A 19,066-nucleotide genomic window follows, 5' to 3' on the forward strand; every position below is an offset into this window, starting at 1 on the left:
CTACCCCTTCCTCTCCGCTAAGCAAAGCAAGGAGACTGATGTGAATCACAAAAGGTTGCATGAAAACTTTCACTGGAGGTTGGGAGGCAAAAACTAGTTCCTCAAACATTCAAAGGGATTCTTTGATGATGACTCCTTCTTAAAACTTCATAATTTTGGCTTTTCTTCCCTTTTATGGTATAAAGATTGACACAAGGAAAGCAGCTTTGCAATAAACAGGTTCTCCTCGGCTCTTTTAGCATACTTTTAACCACATTGACCAGAAATGCTTACTATATGCAAGATTTGTGAAAGGTAAAGTGCAAAAGCAACTTAAGCAAAGTAAGAAGTCAACCTGTTGTTAAAGACGGGGCCGAGTCTGTCAGCCCAGCTCTGGCTTTAACATATATCAAAGCACTGTTTGTATTTTATCGTATCCAAGTAAGTCCACTTAAGTTTCCATTCTGCAGCCATAGCTGTTCTTTCCTGAAGTCAAGCCAGGAAAATCTTTGCAGCTTTGGCTCAGGAATGGTGGGAAGCCTCGCTTTGCAGTGGACCAAGTACTAAACTGAAATCTTTATATAACAAATTCTGAGGCATTCTTCCAGTTATTGTGTACACACGGAGTTAAATAACGTTGCTGGGTTTAAGTCTGTAATTAGTGTTGAACCGCATATTGTTTGCGTTAAAAGTCAGACTTGGCACTGTTATAGTTCTATTTTTCAGCTGCTTAAGCAATTATCCAGTGTTCTTTTATCTGGGTGTTGCTTCTCTGATTACAAAGTATGTTGTTGGTCTCCTGCCATTGATTCTGGCTGTTAATAGTGATGCCTGACATTTTAAGATAAAGGTATTAGTTTATATTTGACTACAAAAAGAAAATACAAACAATTCCCTCAAATTTAGTGTGCAATTTTCATATAAATTGTGCTCCGAGTTAAAGAAAAAGGATTGACCTTATCTTGGCCATCTGAAATCCTTTACAGATAATACGTTTTAATTCTTTATCTGGTCAAGATCCCAAGAAGGAACAAAGAGTAATTTTAAAAGGAACTATGTGATGAATACACGTATCAGGGAGCTCCAGGTCATTTTTGTTTTTTACCTACAGAAATGAGCAAGATCTGCATCCAAAATGGATTCACACACAGGCGGCAGAGAGTTAGTTTAACTTGGCATCGTGTTTGGCACAGATGTCATAGGCCTGTTCCTGTCCTGTATTGGTCTATGTTCTCAAAATGCATTTCTGATGAGGGGAGAGATGTACGTGCAAAAAAGAGTGTGGTTGTGTCCAGATACTTTTACCTCTTTTCCTATATGTTGAGTGTCAACTCACTGCTTTAACTAGGTGGGAAATAATAAGATGGCAGTTTGGGAGAATTCTGGGTGGCTAGTTAGTAGGCAGCTGAGACCAGGAGAAGCTATATATTGAGGAGACCGTGTGGAGAAGTTCTAGCCATAGGGAAGAGATTTCCTTTAAGTGGCTGAGAGACCAGCCTTCTACCAAAACCAAACTCAAGTAAACTGGTTTTCCACTATTAGAACTCAGATGTATTGCTTCAGGATGAGAGAACTCCCATTTAAGCTGGAGACGAGGATGAATTTCTTCTATCAGGGCTTGCGAATCTTTGACAGCCTCCTTCTCAGAGATCTGTGGAAACTGAGATCATTGAATGTATCCGAGACAGAAGGTGTCATAGTTTTAGAATGCAGAGGAAGTAAGAGTTTATGGGGGACAGACAGGAAAGGGCAGCTGGGTCCAAAACTGGCCAACTGCAATCACATTGTAAGATCAAGCAGACTTTAGGGACTTCTGTATGTTCATCCTGAATAGATGGTTATTTTTAACCATCTGCAACCCTGTTTCAGTCTGGTCAGAAAGCCACAGCTATTGCCTCTAGAGTTTGCCTGTTATTCTGTCATTACACTGTCATAGAAAAGCAGCATCCATTATCAAAGATCCTCACCACCCAGGCCATGCTCTTTTCTTGCTGCTGCCATCAGGTAGAAGGTACAAGTGCCTCAGGACTCACACCACCAGGTTCAAGAACAGTTACTACTCCTCAACATCAGGCTCTAGAACAAAAGAGGTTAACTACACTCATCTATTGAGAAGTTCCCATAGCCAACGGTCACACTTTAAGGACCCTTTATCTTGTTAGTTATTTATTTATATTTGCATTTGCACAGTTTGTTGTCTTCTATGCTTTACTTGCTCTTTCATTGATCCTGTTATTATTTGCTGAGTATGCCCGCAAGACAAAGAATCTCAAGGTTGTATGTGATGATATGTGCGTACCTGAGAAAAAAATCTAACTTTGAACTTTGAACATTAGGGTCCCATTAATGTCCAAGGAAACTGAATAGTATTTATGCATGAAGTTCCACGTTACCAATAGGAACTGCCTGAAATTCAATTCCATGCCAACTGCTTGGCTACTGTATTGCCACCCAACAATGGCATCAGGTGTTATAGATGTTATTCCTTTCCATTAAGGAAATGGAACCCTTAGCTTCACCCTTATACACCAGTATCCCAATGCACTTCCTACTTTGTGCTGCTCTTCCCACATTGCCCTGCTGTGCATACTCCTCAAATGAAGAATGCTTTTCTTCATATTAGAATACCTTCATGGCTCTCCTCCTCCCATCTCATCAGCTCACTGAGAGCTCCATGCTTCCAATGGCACGGCAGCGCTTTCTTGTAGTAATCCCATTCTCTTTTCTCAGTCACATGCTGCCATTTCATGTCGAGCAACATTACAAGTCCATCAGAAATATGGCAGGAGACCTTCAGGCAGAAACCTGAAGTCTCACAATACCAGGTTCAAGAACAGCTACTAAACTTCGACCATTCTGTTCTTAAGCCATCTTGCACAACCCTAATCCCTTCCTCAGCACACCACTTTGATCACTTGGCACTAAAATGGATTTTTTGTTTGTAATTATGTTCTCTCTTGTAAAAGTTGTGTACAATTTATTTTAATTTCATTTTTTTCTTGTGAATGCTGTTGATGTGATGCCGTGTGTCAGTGTTGCTGCTGCGAGTTAGCTTTCTATTACACCTGTGCATTCATGTATTTGTGCAGATGAACCAAATTCGACTTTACCTTTGGAGCAGTAACTTGTCTGGCCCCTGACTGTGCCGTGTTAAATGAGATACAGATGAAATCAGAACAAGTTGTTGATATTTTCCCATTCATCTGCCCTTCAGATCCCCTCTTGCCCACCCTTCAAGTCAGCATTGATTCATATAATGTGAGCCTCAAAAACCTCACAGGTGAGAATGGAGTCCCACATTAAACATAATAAAAAAAACAAATTTTGGCAAAAAGGACTTGATCTAGTATGAGACGTTGGTTGGTTTTACATTCTTCCCCAAAGGCATATCTTAAAGTCAGGATGCAGTCTTTGTCACATCAAAACAAAATATTTGGATAGGTGAATACAAACTGATGAATAAACTTTCTTTCTTTTGTTGGCCTTCCAGGACAGTTATTTTACTTTTCTATTTTATTCACATCATTGACGTACCACGTCATGATAACTTTGAACACACAAAGTAACAATTTGATCATAGGGCCTTCTGCATATTTTTGCAGAGTTCCCCAAACCCAATACACTATACACCAAGTCGTCCAGGATGTTTAATTCTGTTCCTAGAAGGTCCTTGAAATTTGACCTTGAGCTACCAGTTTTGTAGGTGTCACAAGGTCCAGTCATAATCACTTTAGTTTTCTAACTATACAAGCCAAGATCCTCCCAGGATTCAGCAGGGTTCCATCCCCGTGAACCATTCATCAACCAGACAGTTCACAACTCAGAAGCACGGCTGCAGACTGAGCTGCCCGGCAGTAAAAGATCCCTGCACCCCTGAAGCAAATGGAAAATCTGGTCAGGCCACACATTGGTCAGGTGAGCATAACCCAGTACCTCAAGATAGGTGATATAATAATGTCATTCTTTCTTAACATTAAAATCAATAGCTTCCGGGACCAGATGGTATGCTTTTGTATCTAGCTTGGCCCGTGGATGCAATACCCCACTGAGATCCGGAATCTCAACACTTCAGTATGGTGGAGTGCAGCAAAGAGCTGCCTTAGCACAGACAGACAGCGTGTGGCAATCACAGAACGGCCTGAAAACCAGTGAGCCCTCCTGCCCAAGTTCACTGATAATCAAAGCTGCATCTGTTAATGAATGTTGGTGAATATCCCTGATATTCACAAACATTAAATAATATTAATCACCTGTGAAATATAACAATATCAGTTATAATTGAGAAAACAAATTAAGGTTTTCCTTACACTCAAAAACCCATCCACAGAAACTAAAATTCAGAACACAGAATTTGACTTAGTCAGGGAACAATATAAGGTTATGTTCTCACAAAGACTGTTTTCTCCTTTTCATTTCAGAGGGAGGGTGTTCTGATACCAGGTTCTGTCTGCCATAGGCTCAGAAGGTAAGCTTTTTAAGAAGGCAAGCCTGTGGTAGTTTACATGGCTCCTTTGAACTCCATGAAAAATCCCACAATGCAGCTCAAAGGCCAATTTAGGCCTTGTCATCCCAGAAAATGGGACTTCAACAGAGAAACATGGATAAATTACACGGACATGGGAACTGTACCAGGAAGGCCTACTAAATTCACCTGATGTAGAATTGTGAGATTTGATAATTGCATTTGATTGTTTTCTGGTTAGTCATATTTAGGAATAGTGAAGTTGCAACCCTGTGGTGAACTACATATACCTGTCTGGACACGCCCCCTGCTGACTGCTCCTGTGGCTCCTCCCACAGACCCGGTATAAAGGCGATTGAGGCCTGAGCCCGGCCTCTCTGTCTCCAGGATGTAGGATGGTGGTCACACTGCTTGTTCCTTCTTCCAGTCAATAAAAGCCGATATCTTGCCTTTACGTTTCAGAGTGAGTTATTGATGGTGCATCAGGACCTGTAGCAAAAACCCAGTTTCTGTCTCCAAAAATGCTGCCTAACCTGCTGACCATTCCAACATTTTCTGCTTATTTTTCAGTTTCCAGTATCTGCAGCTTTCTATATCCTGAAGGATCATGTCAGCTGTACACAGTTCCTCACTTTCTGAGTCATATATAGTTCTATGTTATCCAACTTAAACAGTCTTTTCCCTTATAAGGCTCGCTAACCACTTTAATGATTTTAAGTCTTCTTCATCTCTAGAAGCCATTGCACAATTTACATCTGCAAAGTAAAAATGAACAAGCTGTTGCTCAGTCCTGACAAGATAGTACTGCCAATCTGCCCTTTACACACAGTGATATTCTGCAACCTTGATGGAACATAACTATGATCCTGGATGAGAAATCCAAAAACCTATCAGTTACATCCTTGTTGAAACATAAAAGTCAATTCAGTCCATTGACTCCATGCCAGCAGATTATTCCCAAAAATCCATTCACCCTTTTATTTCTCAGCAACCCTTTCTCATTCACTGGCCCATTAACCCTCCTTTGAATATTTAACCACTTACCTATACTACGAGTAATTGATAGTAGCCAATCAACTACCTCTGGGATGTAGAAGGAAACCGAAGCATGTGGAGGAAAATCAGTGACAGTGTGCAAACTCCACTCAGGCATCACCAAAACCAGGTCCCTGAGGCTTTGAACAGCAACACATACTACTGAATGCTATGTCTGCATGATAGACCTGGATTGGAGGAATGAGTTCACCTCACCAATTGGAGAACTTGTAGCACTGCATTCGTCAGTCCAGAATGAACTGTGGTTAAGATTAACATAAAAGTTCATTTAATTCATCCATGATATGGAAATTTACTGTCCTTACTGCTTGTGCACTATGATCACAAACGACCATTTATTTATATCCTTGAAGTTTTACTGAAGTGGCCAAGTAAACAACTTCTGAGAAGCGGACTGCAACAGAAAAGAATGGTGAGATTGAATTCAGATGGACCACCTACTCTGTTCAAGGAACTGGACATGACAAAGACACGCTGCACTGTTCTCAGTAATGGCTGGAAACATGTTATAATCAGAGAGTCATTGTAACCAAACAATGTCTTAAATCCCTCTATCATGTTCACTTGGACTTCCTGTCCCACCGCCAGAGCAGCACAACTAAATATTTTGTTAATAAGAACAGAACGTGATGGCAATGCTGACAAAGAACTGTTCTGATGAAGCGCCTTCAACCTGAAATGTTAAACTTTATTTGTCTTCCCACAGGTACAATCTGACCTGCTGAGCATTTCCAAATTTTTCTGATTTTACTTCAGATTTCCAGCATCTGTTTTTTTTTTTGCTATTGATGTTTTTGATTTTCAGAATATTTGGTTAGGTGGACTAAAGACGTATCATCAAGAGAGTCCCCCTGAGGGAACTCAGCACTCACTTCAGACCTAATGGATTCTCCATTGTTGTATTTTCCATTCCTAACCACGACCGATTTGTCTTGTGTTTCCATTGTGTAGCCTTGTCGCTCCTTAAGATCAGAGAACCAAAGATCCTATTTTTTGCGAAAAAGACACACAATTATATGTGGAATCCAGCCTGTACTATTGGTGGAAAGGGAACAGTATGGCAAGAGAAGCAGTTTTAAATAGAACATTGCCTGCAGCTATTTACATCACGGGAAACAATTGAGAATTCAATTGGCGTGGTATTCTCAGATATTTTTGACCTGGAAATCAAAATAATTTTGCTTCATAGCGTTCAACTACATACAGCATTGCACTTGCTGAGAGACTTGTTATTGTAGTCGGTGGGGTAGAAGCAGATTTCAGGTTATGCTTCTTTGTATACAAGTGGTGGAAGGGTGCAGATGGCCAATTGACACCTTGCATCACTTACGTTTAATAATCTCTTGGACTTCAATCGAATAGAGAAACCTGTGCTAGTTACTCCTTGGCGTTCCACAGTTATTCCACTGAAGTTATAATTGAGAAGTGGGAAAACTCCTTTGGACAGACACTGCTGCCAATTCTGAACCTCATTCATAAATAATGAGTTAATTGAACCGGACAAGAACATTTTCCTTGCTAAGTAGATCCCTTAAGTGCTAGCGTTACCAATATAAATCGATATCTTCCACCAAGATAAGCTCAAATAAGTTTCCACATATTTCTAAGATATCAAGCTTTGGACATCTACCCATTAACCTACCAGTAAGTACAGCAGGTGCCTGCAATGATTAAAAATGCCTGGCTACCAAGGAAAGGAAAGTAGAGGTTGATAATTGATTTGAATTAGGTTAGTATTCTTAATTGTTCTTAATGGATTTTTTTGTCTTAATGAAAATTAAATCTAAGTGGTTAATTAAGCTTCAGTAACAATAACCTTGAAACAGTAGGAATGACATAAAGCTAATCTTGTTCATTAATGTCCTTTAGGGAAGGAAATCTGCTGTCCTTTTCCAAGTCTGGTTGATGTGACTCCAGTCTCCACAATGTGGTTGTCTCTCCACAGACTCGGCAGCTCTGCAGTCATTAACGATAACAATAAGCACTCAAATTGTAAATGTACGCATCCAATGAGCAATAAGTAAAATGTATCATAAAACCTAACTTGCAACCTTTGAACTTACGCGTTGGCGTGAGTCATATAAAATATTTTTCACCTTTGTTTCAACCCTTTAACTGAATTCCTAAATACACATGCTGTTAATTGCTAATTTGCCTCGTAGGAGATGCAGACTTTATGAAATTATAATTGATTAATAGGCTTAAATGCTATTGTACAGGGAAATGTAAAAATAAATATTATTCATTTTTTGAATATTTTTATTCATTTTTATTTTATTTTATTCATTTTTGCTCACCTTAAAATGGGTCAGATAGGGTCACCTTAAAATAGGGTGAGATCCTTTGCAAATCTGACCCTATGAAAGGCTGATTTTATGTAGCAGATTAAAAGTTTAAAATAACTGTTGTGAATGATTATCAAAACAGAATGAATATTAAAACGTTGAATTACAGTCCCCAATACAAGTAACTGCGTTCAAGGGGATTGAAAATAGTGAATCGGTACAATTTTATCTAATTCTCTGTCACTTCTTCTCTTCAAATGTAATTTGCCAGTAGGATCAGAGATCTGTGGAATTTTTAATTCCGGGCATTCGATAAGGGGCTGCACAAAAGACTTATCAATAAGGTAAGGATGCATAGAGTTGTGGGTGATGTATTAACTAATAGAAAGCAGAGAGTTGAGACACGTGGGTGTTACTCTGATTGGTAATCAGTGATAAGTGGTGTGCCACAGGAGTCCATGCTGGGCCCGCAACTGTTCATGATAAACGTTAACGATCTGGAAGGGGGACCGAGTATCAAAGTTTTCTGATGATACTAAATTGAAGAGAAAAGCAAATTGTGCAGAAAATGCGCTGAGACTGCAGAGAGATATAGATAGGTTAAGTGAATGGACAAGTGTCTGGTATTTGGAATGTTGTTAAATGCGAGGTCATCCACTTTGGAAGAAAGATGGAAGAGTAGATTATTATTTAAATAGTGAAAAATTGCAGCATGCTGCTGTGCAGAGGGATTTGAGAGTGTTTGTGCATTTATCATAAAAGGTTGGTTTGTAGGTGCAGCAGAAGGCATATGCAATGTTGCCCTTCATTGCTAGAGGGATTGAATTTCAGAGCAGGGAGGTTATGCTGCATGGTACTGGTGAGCCAGCACCTGGAATACTGCATGTCGTTCTGGTCTCTTTACCTGAGGAAGGATATACTGGCTTTGGAGGTGATGCATTGGAGGTTCACCAAGTTGATTCCAGAGATGAGGGGGGTTAGACTATGAGGAGAGATTGAGTTGCCTGGGACTGTACTCACTGGAATTCAGAAGAATGAGAGGAGATCATATCAAAACATTAAAAAATTATGAAAGGGATAGATTAGATAGAGGCAGGGCAGTTGTTTCCACTGATAGGAGAGACTAGAACTAGGGAACATAGCCTCAAGATTTGAGGGAGTAGATAAGGAGAAACTGCTTTTAGCAGAGGGTGGAGAATCTGTGGAATTATCTGCCCAATGAAGCAGTGGAGGCTACCTCAGTAAATATATTTAAGATGTTGAATAGATTTCTGTATAGTAGAGGAATTATAGCGAAAAGGCAGGTAGGTGGAAATGCCAATAGCCAGATCAGCCATGATCTTATTGAATGGCGGAGCAGGCTCAACTGGCCAGATGGCCTCTTCCTGCTCCTATTTTTTATGTTCTTATCTTTCCATGTTCTGAGCAGGTGCAAGTCTGAGAGATATGTAGTGTGGGAGCTGGGAGTTATAATGACTATTTAAACCATGGCCACCTTTCATCTGACTTACTATGACATTGTATTCCAATTGGTCCGAATTACTAATGCTAGTCAGCCCCAGAATTTTGTACCTCATGATGGTGAGAGATTTTGAATCTTTCACTAACAAGAGAAAATTCTTGTCTCCAATGTTTTGCTACATTGGCCTTAAACCGCCATTTTCTTTCAAGCATTAAAATCAAGGAGATAAAAGGAACTAAGGACATTTTCCAAATACTTTAATTAAACATGGTTGTATTTCTCTGCTCTCAGACTTCTCCCTTCCACAGGTGAAACCAATATGAAGGGGACAGGAGGACGAGAGATGGAAAGGCTGGCAGATTATCTAAAGCAATGAGTTGGCAAGTAGAGCCCACCAGTTCTGCGTTGGCAGAATATCCATTAGAACCAACTCGGAGATTCAATTATTCTAAATCATTTAAATTCATTATGATTCTGGTCAGAGAAGGAGCAGAATTGGTCTTTGTTTGTGCAATCCTGCTTCCAACTGATGTAATAAACAAATCAGTCATCTGCTTAATCAAATTTAACCTAAGTGCATTTAACCTTCTTCAGCATATCCACATTCAGTTTAATTTGGCCACACACAGCTCTCTACATACTTCAGTCCTGAATCACCCATTTATTTTGATACTATCATAAATTCCAAGAAGAAACTTCTGAATCCCAATGCCCCAGTCTTAAAATGTATTTAATTTTATCATATTCTGGTACAGTACTTTTATTTGCAAAGCTTAGAAAAAATTATACTAAAAATAAGGAAATTACTTTCTCTTGATACTTTTTGAGCAATGTTGCCTCCTTCGATTTTTCAAATAGAAGGTATATAGATTAGGATAGAACTTGTAGACCTCTCATGAGTATTGCATTTTAATCCATCTAATCTCACTCAGACATTCACCTCCAATTTCTTCCCGACAATAGTATTGTTACTCCAGTTTTACAGAAAGATCAGCATTCGGACCCCTGTTAATTCTCATCTATATGTTGCCTATCAGAATTATAATCCAGCACTAGTTTTCCGTAGATATCAACAGCTGCCCACTAAACTTTACCCAAACCTCTTTCAGCTGCTTCAAAACCTTTAAATTGTCAGACTGCCTGTCGAACATAGGACATGAGAGAAGATGACAGGCGACAAAGGCACTGGTGTTTCCACGTCAGGCTGTGATGCAGTCAGTCAGAATCCTCTCAAGCTGAATGGGCTGCAAACCGATGCAGGGTGCAGGTTTCCATGTCAATATGAGCAACGTACTTTCTTCAGACATCTGCTAGGTCTATCTAAAAAAGGGTCTACAGAAGGGGTTCCCAACCTGGGGTCCATGGACTCCTTGCTTAATGGTGTTGGTCCATGGCATTAAAAAGTTTGGGCAACCCTGGTCTACAGTGTATTTATCACTTTTGTGCTAGTCAAATTTGGCTACCTTTCTCCTTAATGTGAAGTTTTTATTATAACAATAAAATGTGTCCAACTTTCCTTCCATGCAGTGTTCTCAAAACGTTGTAAAAAAAATTCCTCTCAACGTTAACATTCAGCCACAGCAAAGTTCTTCAGAGGACTGAGAACTGATGGGAGCACTGGCCCTCATAGTTACCGGGGTGCTGGATTGACAGATACACATCTGATTGATCTGTTCTTTATTAGCCCCAGAGATGAATTTGCTAAGACCTTCTGATTAGTGGCAGCATCACTAAGGAAACAGTTCCTGAGTAGTCCATGTTGGCTTTTTACAGTACTATGCAATTGAAAATCAATTCAAAAATCACACTCGTTCCAGATTAAATTATGCCAGTCAGGAAATTCTGTCAGATGCTTCATTTCAAGAGGCACTCTTGCAACAATTTGCAAGCCAGGCACACATGTGATGACAGCGTTCCTCATGTCATACTCCTATTGAAAAGTTGCAAGGCAATTTGGAAAACATGGTCCTGGCAGTATTTGTCGGAGGGTATTCTCTAGCCAATGTACGCTCACTGCACACACCAAGTTAAGTGAAAGTTCTTCCTGAGTCCGTGGGTTCTCTGTAGTGGAACAAGTCCTGATCTGTGTACCGCCTAACCAATGATCACCTCATTTCTACTACTACTGCTTTTACCTCCCCAATTTCACATCTGTGTCCCATTTCCAATTTCTCCTGTTCAAGCACAATGCCCTCCTCTCAATCCCCCTCTCACACTATTGAGGCTAACCTACTCATCTCATAAACCCTTCAAGAATAAAGCCAACCTCCCCCACCCCAAAAGCAGATCCCCACAGCCAACTCTTCGCCTCTCAAATACCAGACCATTTTCACCCATCACACCTGCCAAGTACTAAACTAATCTCACCACATCTTCATAGGTATTTTACATTCAATTATTACAAATTACTTCAGATTTTTTAATTAGTTAAAATTTCTTATTTTCTTTGAACATCAGAAACATTTACAATATTTAAAGCTCTCGTAGCATTTATAATTAGGGAGGGGTTTGTCAGCTGTCAAAGGCTATTAGGGGCAAAGTCTCCTTACTGCTCCAGAACACACAGACCTTACACAGAAAGACCACACAAATGGAGTGATGGATGCTGAAGGGAAGCAATAATGGCCTACTGAGACCAACCCAGGTAAATGTGGATAGACTATGATCAACAATTCTCAGTCCAAGCCCATAGGCTCTAGCCCCTTGATAACCACAAAATGCTATAGTACGTCCCTTGTTACTTCAAGATTAAGTAGATTATTGCCTGATCAAACAACCTACATTGTTCCCTGAATGGGTTTCAATAAAACTGCTGGAAGCCTTGGCTATTTCTGGGAAATAAGCTCCAAACTGTGAATGTACCTGACTGGCATCTGTCCAGTGTCTGGCTTCTTGAGCACAGCAGGGTCCACAATCCTAAAGAAAGTATCAAACTTCAAGCAACACACATCATTAAGGAGTTGTATTCAAATTGGCCAAGACTGATGTCACTGTGGACCTTATAAATAATTCTTTGAAAAGCTTTTGAGGCTGTGCCCAGTAAAAGCTTATTTCTTCAACTAAAGGAAGTTCCTTGCTTTTTATATTGTATGCTGCAAAGCTGTATGCAAACTTTGCATTGTGGGGAAACTGGCCCTTGCAACATACACATATGTTCCCATTAGGTGGAACTTCCTTTCAGGCTTTTTAAAGATTTTAATTATTAAGCATACTTTTCCATGATCTACTAAGCTGTTCTCAGATGTAGCATTCATAATATTTTCCACCTGCAGCTTGGCATTAATCTGGTTACACAGCAGCAGATAAATGAAAGTCACAATATTTTCATTTTATAAATTCAATTCTATTCTCTTGACCTGGCTATTTGAAAGCAGCGCTCAGAAGTACAACTGGCAAATTGATTCAGTTGAGCATGTCCTTGGCTAAGATCCTAAACACGTTAATTTAAAAAAATGTATTTTTTACCTTTCAATGCAAATATAATTAAAATTCAAAGTTGAAAGTAAGTTTATTATCAAAGTTTGTGTTTGTCATCATAAACTACCCCGAAATTTATTTCCTTGCAGCCATTCACAGCAGAACAAGTAAATAGATTAGAATCAATGAAAAACTACATACAAAGACTGTCAAGCAACTAATCACTTGGAAATAAATAAAATTATTCTCAGAACAAAAGGAACACTTGGCTTAATTCCATCATCCCACTGAAGTCATTATATGGTTTGTGTTCATATTTAATGAGCTTTATTCAGTCCATCTCATGCAGCCTTCAGGATATATTTATAGAAGAAATCCTATCGGCTTACGAGCCACACTCAGTTTTGTCAATTTTTTTGGATTCATTTTTCTGAAGGTGGGTCTATTACCAATGCGTAATTGCCCTTGTGAAAGTAGTGGAAACCTTCTTGAAACAGTGCTCCTGATGAAGCTACTCTAACAGCGCTTTTGAATAAGGAGATGCAGGACCAAGATCTCGCAACTTCAGAAAACAAAGGTAACAAACACAAGAAACTATAAAGGCTAGAAACTGGGGCAACACATAAAGCACTTAAGGAATTCAATGGGCCTGGCAATATCTGTGGACAGAAATAGGCAGCTATAGAAGCAGCTTAATTTTAACATGTTTTTAACCCTCTTTGAGTACTTTTGAGTTCAGTATTAAAAGACCAAATGGTGGCCTGTTAGCTCCAGCACTTACTTTAGTCAAACTGCTCCAAAGAGCTCCAGTTGTCCTCCCTGCTGACCCTAAGGGCTTTCCTTCAGTAACCCTGGAGATCTCGACAATTTTTGGCAAGATTCCTGCATTGTTGTGTCTTTTCTTCTACCTCCATTGTTTTCCACAAGATCAGGAGTCCCAGTCTAGCAAATTCCTTGTGTGGCTCCCACATGAATTAGCTGCCAAGGTCTCTCTTGTGACTCAGTGCCAAGAACTGGGCACAGGACATGAGGAGTGGTCTGATTAATGCACTTTATGCTTTAAGTATGGTTTCCTCTGCACTACACAATGCAAAACCCCTTTTGCTTTATTGATTGCTGTTCTGCATTATGAGAACTGAGTTGGGGTTTCCCAAGCTTGCCTGTTGCCAGGAAGCATTTTGGACTGAAGCACTGATTTGTCTTGTGGGAAGAGAACATGAAGCAACTGGAACATGCATATTTTTAGTAGGTTGATGTACATGCCTCCACAGATTGGATTCCAAGCTGACCAATCTAGTCGAGTGTGATATTGATTACTAAGGACAGAAAATCAAAGTAATTTTCTTAGTGCACCGTCTGATCGATAGATGGAATAAACGAAAGCTTAGGCCTTAATGAAAGTTTTAGCTGCACTGTGACTAAACTGGTTGCCATGGTTACTATGCTATTTTTAATAGCGTTTTTATAAACATGCAAAGAATTACATTTTATTCCAGTGATGTAACTGTCTATAGCTTCTAATCAAAGGGTAACCAGAGTAATGAAGGGTGGAAGTTTTAAAATAGCTTTTCATTGTTTTGTTGGCTGGAGCAAACATTTTGGGGAGAATCTGTGATGTTTGAGATTATTCCAACAATTCTTCATGTTTTATAAGGCAACTCAAGCTAGTGGCAACCATTTACGGTAAAATCATACTCTCATCAAATGGAAATCATTTCCTTGTAAATGCTTGTTTCAGCCTTTTTGGAATAACAGCCTGTCAAAATATTTGCACAACTCAAATGTGCATTTTGTCCTTGAGCACAGGAATGCAGCTTTCGAGATGTAAACAAGCGAACTGCCACATAAAGTCATTGTTTTGCAATGCTTGAAAGCCAGATGTTTGCCAAATTTACGTCAACTTTCCACCAGACAAAGATTAATAAAACATTGTAGAATGAAAGAGATTTCTGGATATTTTTAAGATAGTTGGCACAACTAGACGTTCAATATATATGCTGTATCTATTCACAAATAAAGTGAAATGCAATCAGAGGACACCTCTTTTCCTGTCCTGTCTGAATACAGTCGGGTGCTTTTTTAATCATTTACTGTTCACACTTCCCCATCACCCAGGACATTTCCTCTTCTCATAGCTGCCATCAGAAAGGAGGGACAGAAGCCTGAAGGCACTCACTCAATGATTTAGGAACCGTTTCTTCCCCTCTGCCATTCATTTTCTGAATGCACATTGAACCCATAAACACTACCTCACTAGTTTTTATTTCTATTTTTGCACTACTTATTTAAACTATTTTACACATCCATTGGTCAAAGTTGACCATGGATATTGCATCCTAGCGGTCTTGATACACAAGCCTGGGCAATACGCTATGGAGAGCAAGCTGTTGCCCAGGTAACAAGCTCCCTCTCGCCACTCAACTAACGAGCCCAAAAGAACAGCTGAGACCGATACAGTTTGGTGTCAGCGGCATCGCAGGAGTTGCCAGTCAGCGTTGAACTCAGGGTAAGACCATCTTAGGGACTTCAGCTTCAGATCTTTTCCTCAGAATTTAATCCCGAAGCCTTCCCCATGAGTTGGTATAGCTGCAAGGCAACAAAGATTTGAGATTTTTTTGAAAAGCACAAGTCTGGAGATGGATACAAGAAAATTTCCAACTCACTGAATATCCCTTGGAGTACAGCTTAAGTTAGTCATCAAGAAATGGAAAGAATACGGCACAGTTCAATACGCCATCCTCAAAATCTGTGACTGTGCAAGAAGGGGACTAGTGAGGGAGGCCACCAAGAGACCTATGACGATTCTGGAGGAGTTACAAGCCTCAGTATCTGAGATGGGAGAGACTGTGCATACAACATCTGTTGCCCGGGTGCTTCACCAGTCACAGCTTATGGGAGAGAGGCAAAGAGAAAGCCACTGTTGAAAAAAACTCGCATGAAATATCGGTTAGAGTTTGCCAGAAGGCATATGGGGAGACTCTAAAGTCTACCGGAAGGAGGTTCTATTGGCTGATGGAACCAAAATTGAGCTTTTTGGCCATCAGACTAAATGCTATGTTTGCCATAAGCGATACACCACACATCATCAAAAACACACCATCCCTACCGTGAAGCATGGTGGTGGCTGCATCATGCTGTGGGGATGCTTCACTGCAGCAGGCCCTGGAAGGTAGAGGGTAAAATGAATACAGCAAAATACGGGGAAATCCTGGAGAAAATCCTGATGCAGTCTGCAAGAGAACTGCGACTTGGGAGAGGATTTCTTTTCCAGCGAGACAATGACCTCAAGCATAAACCCAAAGCTACAAAGGAATGGCTTAAGAACAACATATCTAGTGTTCTGGAATGTCCAAGTCAGAGTTCTGACCTCAATCCAATTGAGAATTTGTGGCCGGACTTGAAAAGTTCTGTTCACTCATGATCTTCATGCCATCTGATTAATTTTTAACAGTTTTGTAAGGAAGAATGGGGTGGGGGGGGGGGGAAATGCCATGCCCAGATGTGCAAAGCTGATGGAGACTTATCCACTCAGACTTAAGGCTATAATTGCTGCCAAAAGTGCATCTGCTAAATACAGACTTGAAGGAGGTGAATACTTATGCAATCAATTACTTTGTGTTTTATTTTTGTAATTAATTTAGACCAGTTAGTAAAGATCTGTTTCACTTTGACACAACACAGTCTTTTTCTGTTAATCATTGTCAAAAATGCCAAATGAAATCCACTGAGATTCAATGTTGTAAAGCAATAAAACATGAAAACTTCCAAGGGGTATGAATGCTTTTTATAAGCACATTATGTACTATAATTCATTATACTGTATTGCATTGTACTTCCACAATACAAAAAAAATTGTGACATATGCTGGTGATATTAAACCTGATTCTGATTCGGATCATCTCTCCTTCTCTCCAAAGGTTTTACATCCAAGTTTCTGCTTGTTGTTTGGACTCTTTCTAAACAGCCACTCGTATTTGAAAATGTCTTCAATGCCAGTTTCCGTCATTCCTAGTCTGCAAAGCATGCCATGAGATTTTGAAACTCCATGTATGTTCATGATAGCAAGTATTCATCTGCTATCTAATCAGAGGATCTTTTGTCTGAGAAGTAAGTGACTATTTGACCGGAGGCCGTGTACCAACTCCACACGCAGATACATATCAATTGAATACTGTCCACCCAACCATCGGTAGTGAAACAAGAACAATCCCTGAGCTATTGCTGATGAAATTTTGGTACGGTTGTTTGCCAGAAGAGACAAGGCAGCTGACACAGGCTGGCAGTGGTCTCATGACCGTGGAGAAATCAGGACCCAATGGAACTGGGAATCTGGTGCTCAGAATTATGCCTGCTCTGTCCATTGCTGACCCCACCAGTACAACTTGGCAGTTACTGGATCCAAGACCAAACTGTCCAGAAAAGTCTACAGATATTTTGCATTGCTCTTGATTAGGAATAAAGGACAGATGGGGCTTATTAGCTGCGATTGGCATCTGGAAGAAGGAAAACTCTGATCCCAGACCTCTGCTGCTTTACGGAAATATCCACTCCTGGGGAAGTAAACCCCAAGGAAATATCTAAAGTTGGACTCCCTAAGGCAATACAACGTTCAGTTCAACACTGATTAGCAGCTCCTCTGATGCCACCAGTGCCAAACTGTATTGGTCTCTGCTGTTCCTTTGGATTTCTCAGCTGCATGGAGAGGGGGAGCCTGCCACATGAGCTTGCTCTCCAAATCATATTGCCCTGGCTTGCATAATGACTGGTGATGTAGGCATCTAAGAAACAACATCCATGCTTGACCCTGACCAGCGGGGGCCACCTTGATAAAGAGAAGAGATGTCCTTCCCAACAACACCAGAACAGCTTTTGGCTGTTATTTTGCATTCTATGAAATTTCAAACCCCCAAGGACTCGTGTTCAAGAAATAGTGAATTTTAAAGCATCATATTAAACTACACTTTGTAATGTAAACAGTCAGAACTTCTCGTAACCCTGAACTTAAAAATCTAACATGATGCTCCAGTGCTAAATAAATACTTTTATAGAAAGCATTCTGAAGGTTATTTAAGGTCCAGTGTAGTTTTATGACAAAAAGGAATGTGGTTGGTGAATTTACAAGTAAAGTCACTCAAAACAGGTCAACCTGTCTCTTTACAATTATTCTCTAAATTTGCACAAACAGTATGAGGAGTGATTGATAAGTTTGTGGCCTAAGGTAGACGGAGTCAATTTTAGAAAACCTAGCACATTTATTTTTCAACATAGTCCCCTCCTACATTTACACACTTAGTCCAGCAGTCATGGAGCATACGGATCTTGGACCTCCAGAAAGTGTCACAGATAGGTGATTGTTAAGTTTTTGGCCTAAGGTAGAAGGAGATGAGTTATACAGCTCTCATTACATGCACACGCAGTTCAACTCTTTGAGTGATTATACAGAAAGTTTGAAGTTAATAACTCAACTCCTTCTACCTTGGGACACGAACTTATCAATCACCCCGATGAGTTATTAACTTCAAACTTTCTGCATAATCACGCAAAGAGCTGAACTGCGTGTGCATGTAATGAGAGCTGTATAACTCACCTCCATCTACCTTAGGCCACGAACATCAATCACCCCTGCTGTGGACACTTTCTGGAGGTCCAAGATCCGTATGCTCCATGACCACTAGACTAAGTGTGTCAATGTAGGAGGGGACTATGTTGAAAAATAAATGTGCTAGGTTTTCTAAAATTGACTGCTTCTACCTTAGGCCACGAACTTATCAATCACCCCTCGTACAATTCATTGTGAAGCTATCACCGATTATGCAATATTTGAGCTGCGCAGCAACAACAAATTTCATAATCACTGTTTCAGTTTACCACCTTGTCAGGAGTTACAAACATCATACAAAAACAATCACAAAATAGTTTGTGATCTTGATTTTCAGCAAAATCAAACATTTTTTAAAAAATCATTACTGCAAGATGTTCAAAAAAGGTAAATATTTTTTTGCAAAATTAACTAAAACTATGCCTGTTAATTGAGACTATAAGTCCTCGAGTCATTCAGCACAGAACAGACGTTTCAGCCCTACTGGACCATGCTGACCAAGATGCCCCATTCAAGCTAGTCCCATTTGCCTGTATTTGGCCATAACTTCTAAGCCTTTCTGAACAACTGTCTTATAAAGGTTGTTACTGTACCTGCCTCAACCACTTCCTCTGACAGCTGATTCCAAGTAGATACCACCCTTTGTGTAAAAAGCTGCCCAAATCTTTCCTCTCTCACCTTCAAACTTTGCCCTCTAGTTCTTGATGCCAACTCTAGAAAAAAGACTGAGTGCATTCATTTGATGCCTTTCATGACTTTGTGCACTTCCAAGATTGTTTCAGTCTCCTATGCTCTAAAGAATCAGA

General features: G+C 40.0%; 2 long non-coding RNA genes across 5 annotated transcripts in view; one reads left to right on the forward strand and one right to left on the reverse strand.

The window, feature by feature from the left end:
• LOC132398612 (uncharacterized) overlaps nt 1–7,708 on the forward strand; it is a 55,038-nt gene extending 47,330 nt beyond the window's left edge. For both annotated transcript variants that reach the window (XR_009513724.1, XR_009513723.1), the window contains exons 2-3: nt 4,398–4,444; nt 7,367–7,708. This is a non-coding gene — a long non-coding RNA (uncharacterized LOC132398612). The remainder of the gene's footprint in view (nt 1–4,397; nt 4,445–7,366) is intronic.
• The window catches only part of LOC132398611 (uncharacterized), a 94,546-nt gene extending 78,668 nt beyond the window's left edge, over nt 1–15,878 (reverse strand). For 2 of the 3 annotated variants that reach the window (XR_009513718.1, XR_009513714.1), the window contains exon 1: nt 13,443–13,612. This is a non-coding gene — a long non-coding RNA (uncharacterized LOC132398611). Of the gene's footprint in view, nt 1–13,442; nt 13,613–15,767 lie in introns of those variants that run through there. The other variant, XR_009513717.1, reaches the window with a different exon arrangement.
• Between the last annotated feature and the right edge of the window lie 3,188 nt (nt 15,879–19,066).

This window comes from Hypanus sabinus, chromosome 8 (assembly GCF_030144855.1).
Source record: "Hypanus sabinus isolate sHypSab1 chromosome 8, sHypSab1.hap1, whole genome shotgun sequence".
NCBI classification, from domain to species: Eukaryota; Metazoa; Chordata; class Chondrichthyes; order Myliobatiformes; family Dasyatidae; genus Hypanus; species Hypanus sabinus.